Here is a 5,875-nt window from a genome sequence, read left to right as displayed (position 1 = left end):
CCCGCAGCCGAGGCTCCACTGGAGCAAAGTTTGCCCAGGTGCTGAGGATTGCTCCATGGCCTTTGCTTCAGGTGCTAGAATGGCTCTGGTCGCAAAAGAGCAATACCCCAGATGGGCAGAGCATCGCCCCTGTTGGGCATGCAGGGTGGATTCAGTTGGGCGCATGCGGGAGTCTGTCTGACTGCCTCCCCATTTCCAACTTCAGAAAAATAAAAAAAAGAATTAAATATGTTTTAAGTGTACAATTCTATAATGCAACATCTGAATATTGTATTATGTGTTCACCACTGCAAGGGAAATCTTTAATCATCATTTATCCCTGTTAGGTTTGCGTCCAGAGTTGTTTACCAATAGCTCAACTAGCCAGGCTAGTTTAGGTGACACAGAGCCAAGGCAGTTCCCATGACCTTCATCTAAGCAATTCTTATTTATATCTTATCTCCTCCCGATTCTGAGACATCCTGAGTGTTCATCATTCCCCATCATTTATGTGAACATTCTTTACTTAGCACCACTTACCTCCCTCATTGTGGAAAATGCCACAGAGAACAGAAGATTTCCCCCTGCAGCGAGAAATACACCCAAACTCCACTCTATTTAGGATAAGTTTTTTCATCCTCTCACTATTGATGCCACTAAGGCAGTGGTTCTCAAAGTGTGCATCAGGGTGCACTGGTGTACCCTAGAAGATTTTCCAGGTGCACCTTATGGTATTCCAGAGAAATATGTGCCTGTTGGGAACCAAAAAACCAACAGGGTTTTTGGAGTTTACATTTTGGGGGAACAGAAGTGTGGGGAATTGGCTGTAAGCTGACAGTCTGCCCAACCTCCCACCTTACTTGCCTGATTAGATTGCAAAAGGTGTTAATCTGTGTAGCTGGATTGTTTACACTGCCCCCCATGTTCCCCGGAAAGACTGGAGGCAAGTTTCTTCTAGCCTTTGTTTGGTGTTAAGTTAAGATGATATGTATGGTGGGGGTTTTCTGTACTCAACACAATTAAGAGTAAAAAGAGAGGAATTCTTCAATGTATTGATGAGTTAATGACAGTTTGCTTTTTAAATATATGCCCAAACTTTGAAGAAATCGCTGGGACACATCAGGCATAAGTTTCTCATAAACATAAGAATGAAAAAACTTATCACATTTGCACCAGGACCTGCCAAATTTACTTACTCTTACTAAGAATGTATCTATATATATAAAGAGATAATGTTTATTTTATTTTTTTTTTATTTTTAACCCCTCTTCTATACAAATTCTAAAAAGCATAACTCAAAAAATTAACATAAAAATGTTTTTTAATGTCAGAATAAATTTAATTTTATATTACTTATTTTGTTTAATTACCATAAAAGCATACTTGGACTTTATGTATATTTTTTTAAATATTTGACTTAATTATTATAACATATTTCTCAGAAATTTGTATATAGTTTGCCTTCAATTATTTGCAGTATTTTAAATGTTCCCCAACTTCAAAAAGTTTGAGAACCAGTGCGCTAGGTTCTCAGCACATCTGTCCACAAATGCATAAATAAACTTCTTATAAAATTCAGCAGGACTGTGCATCCCTACTTTGTCAACCTACATTCACCCCGTTACCCTTTTCTACTTCCTTTAACCCTCCTCTCCTCTCTATCTTCTGGTAATCACCATACTGTTTTCTGTATCTTTGTGGTTTTCTCTGATTAATTTCTTCACCTTTTTACCTAGACCCCCAGAACCCTTCCCTCTGACAACTAGACAACTATTAGTCTGTTCTCTGTATCCATGAGTCTGTTTCTATTTTGTTTGTTTATTTTATTGACTAGATTCCAGATGTAAGTAAGATCATCTGGTACTTGCTTTGAGGTTCTAATTGAGCCATCCATGGAATCTTTCAAGAAAGATTCAGAAACAGACATCTAACTTAGACATTGAGGGATCCATAAACAGGTGGCAAAGCAGAAAAGAGTTTGTCACATGATGGGGAAGAGAGGTCAAGTTCCCAAATAAGTCAGAATCTCTGTCAGAAAAAAACAATTTTAGAAAAGGCATGCTTTATTTATTAGTATGAACCAGGTTCAAGAGAAGCAGACCAGAATTTTATGTATAAGGTAAAACTAATAACATCACAGTCGGTTTAAACTCATTTTCCATTTCTTCAACAATTTATTTTTGATCCAAGATCTCTGTGCCAGGCAGAGGTGGTTTCCTGAACCTCTGGGTTCCTGGGTGTTGCCCTCCATGGGAGCGGCAGGGCTGGGTGCAGGGGGGAGAGCAGAGAGTCTGATTTGAGCTGTGGGAGAAGAAGAGAATTTTTATCTAAAAAATGGAAAAATCAGAGAAAAAAAGAGCAGTAGAGGAAAGAATAAGTGGATAAGCAGTTAAAGAAATAAAACAAGAAAAGTCTCACCTGTGCTATTTAATCCATGAACCTACCACAACCACTGTAACCTGTGTAACTGCTACAGCCAAACAGATCAATATTAGGGAGATGGGGTATCCATCTGACTGGGGAAAAAATAATGTCACTCTATGGGAGACTCTCTATCCTACCTCAGTTAATGCTTCTCATTTCACAGGGTTGGGATCTTCCAAGGGTTTCCTTCCATATTTTCTAGAGCCCTTATTTCAATTCTTCCTTAATGTATGTGTCTGATCTCATCCTCTTCTCTTTTTTTTACCAAATTATTAGCTCCTTCTTTAATGTCTCTTTAGCGCCTCTAATCCTCTCCCTCTCTTTCCTGAAATTAAATTGCTATGAATCTTAATGCTTCCTTATGATGTGTATTCTCCCACTTTTTTGCTCCTGTGAATAGCAGTCCTATTCATTCTCCAGCTGCTCAATCATTAGTCCAGAACTATGGGAAGACTATTGGAGTCCTCCTTCTATCTCACCCCAGGGAATGATTATATCATGGCCTCCCAGGCTGCTGTATTTCACTCGGCAGTACAGGCCAGAAGCTTTTCCAGCTGCCACATCCAGGGTTACTCGAAGATACCACGTCCCGTCAGCATTGGGCAGGACTTCACCTCATTGAGTGCCCCACTGCTGCTGTTGACCCCGCATCCACATCACCCACACAGGTTTCGGATGAAAGCCAGAGACGTGGCACACCAGCAGCAGACGACCAGGACCAGGACTGGAGCCTTTGGTCACCCAAGTTGTAGCTTCACTGGAAAAAGATGACAAGAAATGGAGTTTAGGAGAGCATCCCAATTCCAGTTTCATGGCTCGGGTACATTAGCTGTTTGAGTAATCACTCTTTCTCTTGTTGTGGAAACAGTTCAGAATTCACACTCACCTTCTAGCTTTTTATTCTATGCTTCAAAGGGAGGATAAAGAGTAATACACTGAAATATAAGGGTTAAGCACTGAAGGTATGAGGGGACAAAAGATTGGACTCACCTTGTTGTTCCAGGTCTGACTTCCCTCCTTGCAGGAGGCCTGACAGAAACCGAGGGCAGGTGTCACTGAGAAGGCCCTGCACAACTTCTTTTATAACATGGTAGTGATTAAGCATCTTACAGACATTCTGAGCCAGAATCCCTGCTCCTGGAGATGGCTTCCAGGAATTTCCTTGGAAACTAAGGAAATCTGATCCTAGATATGCTGCATTTAAAAAACTCTCTGGACTTTTCCAAAAAGCATTCCACAGCCACCAGATACGTGGACCTCAAAGGGATGTGAGGGTGGACAAGAAAGAGATAATTATTATGAATCATATTCTGGGAGTAAAGTCAACTATTTAGAATATAAAAATATTCAAGAGAAGAAACATTTTATGTTGTAAGACATAGAAGAGTAAAGTTTGGTGACAAAGGTGAAGAGAATCTGTGGGAAGAATATATTAAAATAATAAAGGAATGTTAAAATAATAAATCTGAAGAGGCCTGATGGAAAACAGTTAGAAAGATAGCAGAGCATCAGGAAGACCTTACTCGGGAGTTGTTAGGTCCTGGTTAGGTCATGTGAACACTCAGGCCAGGGAGAAGGAAGGACAGATCTTGGTTGTGAAAGGCTGAGTCTAAGGCCAAGGATGAGGAGAAGAAATCAAAAGGCAACAAATATCTAAGAAGTTAGAACATGAGGGTATATTCCAGAGTGTGCAGGGATATGTACATGTAGGTCCTTCTTTGTATTTGGGGTGAGGGTATATTGCGAATAGTGGTAAAAGATGAAACTAAATAAAGAAATAAATAAAAAAGAGTGAGCCAGGGAGACAGGACACAATGTCAGGAATGTTGAATAATGGTCATAGCCCAAACAATATCATCTTTGGTAGGAGCTTTCAGGCAAATATCAGCTTGGGAAAGCAAATTCACAATCAAGTTGAAATTGACTAGAAAATGCCTGCACTTCCTGGGGGAAGCTGTGCATGTACAACTGCAATACCACCTGGATGTTCTTCAGCTCCTCCTTGCTGAAATTACCCTGGGACCAGGGCCATAGCTATTGGATGATGCTTGAAACACTGTCCCAGCGAAGAGTCTGCAGCTCCCCAGCCAGACTGAGCCCTCTGTGTGCTGCCAGCTCTAGGTGGCAAAGGAGAAAATCTGAAGCATTCGAAAGGGGGGGGGGGCTCTTCTGTTGCTGGATGATGAAGTGCTAAAACTGGGAAGGTTGAAAACAGAGAAATGATAATTAAAATGGTTTCAAAGGAGGGGAGAAGAGGGTCCTGTGTAAGAAAAGAAAAATTGGAATATTGTAATTACAAAGTGAGCATTTAGTCCCATGATGCCTTTCTCTAGATCCTGATTCTTAGCCCTAAAATCAGAAATATAAACTTAGACAGGGTCAAGGATGATGCCTGGCAGTAGCCTGGCATGAAAATTCCAAGGAAACCCCGTCAGAGCATTACGCCCTGTTTCAGATCTTCTCTAGTACTTCCTTCTACCCTGCTTTACCCAGCACAGGTAACTTTCCACATGCATTCTTTTTACCTCCTGTGCTTGGCCCATGGCAGAGAATTCCCTTGAAGAGCAGGGGCAGAAGCAGCAGCATTGGAGCTGTGGTAGGTAAGGATACCTCAGCAGGACGAGTGCCCACAGACTCAGATATCAGCTTCCCCTCCAAACCCTTTTGACTCTTCTGTCACTTACTTTGTCACACAAACAAACCAACCTCTCCCTCTGCTCACTTCCCTGTCAGAGAAACCCAACTGCCTCCCTCAGCCACAAGCCTCCCACAGGGTCTCTCATTTCCCCTCCCTGTATTCCACTATCTGACTCCTAAATTTTCTTTGCTCTTGTCTGTTTCCTAACCTCCTCCTTTGCATCAATATGTATTAAAGGAGCACTGACTATTAACATTGCCTGTAGATGGTGGTCTGACTGGAAAATGTACTACTTCTTGGCCTTGGAAATTCAATCCCAGACTTGGATTCTCAATTCCTCTTCAATAGAAGAAGTAACAGAAGGTCCTCAGTAGTGCCCTGTGGACTTTGCATCAGTGTCCCCACTCCTGATCTCTCTGTGATCTTCTCCTCTGATCAGCTTCCCAGCCTCATTTCTCCCTCTTCTCTGTCTTCTCTGTATTTCTCTACTTATCCATTATTTTCTTCTCAGGAGTTTACTGTCACTCTTCTCATTGCTTTACCTGTTCTCCCTGTCCCCTCAGAACACCCGCTGTCTTTATATCCTTCTCTTCTCAAAATCACTTTCAGAAGACAAATGGCACTGAATGTTGCTGTATAACCCACAGTGAAAAAGGAGCAGAGCAGCAATACAGATTTTCAGATAATCTAAGAAAAATACCTTTTTGTTCAGTTTCTCCAGTCAGATCGACTCGCATTGTTAAGAATCCATGAATATGCTTGAGTTGGAGGTGGTGAGGGAATAATGTAATGGATATTCATTCATGTTGTATGAGTGGGTCTATAGTGGTTGCA

General features: G+C 41.4%; 1 pseudogene; it reads right to left on the bottom strand.

The window, feature by feature from the left end:
• Positions 1-2,113: 2,113 nt before the first annotated feature.
• LOC136400733 (T-cell surface glycoprotein CD1e, membrane-associated-like) lies at positions 2,114-4,989 on the bottom strand (annotated as a pseudogene).
• Positions 4,990-5,875: the final 886 nt, after the last annotated feature.

Source organism: Saccopteryx leptura, chromosome 3, assembly GCF_036850995.1.
Source record: "Saccopteryx leptura isolate mSacLep1 chromosome 3, mSacLep1_pri_phased_curated, whole genome shotgun sequence".
In the NCBI taxonomy this organism is placed as follows: Eukaryota; Metazoa; Chordata; class Mammalia; order Chiroptera; family Emballonuridae; genus Saccopteryx; species Saccopteryx leptura.
This window is presented reverse-complemented; position numbering and strand designations above follow the sequence as displayed.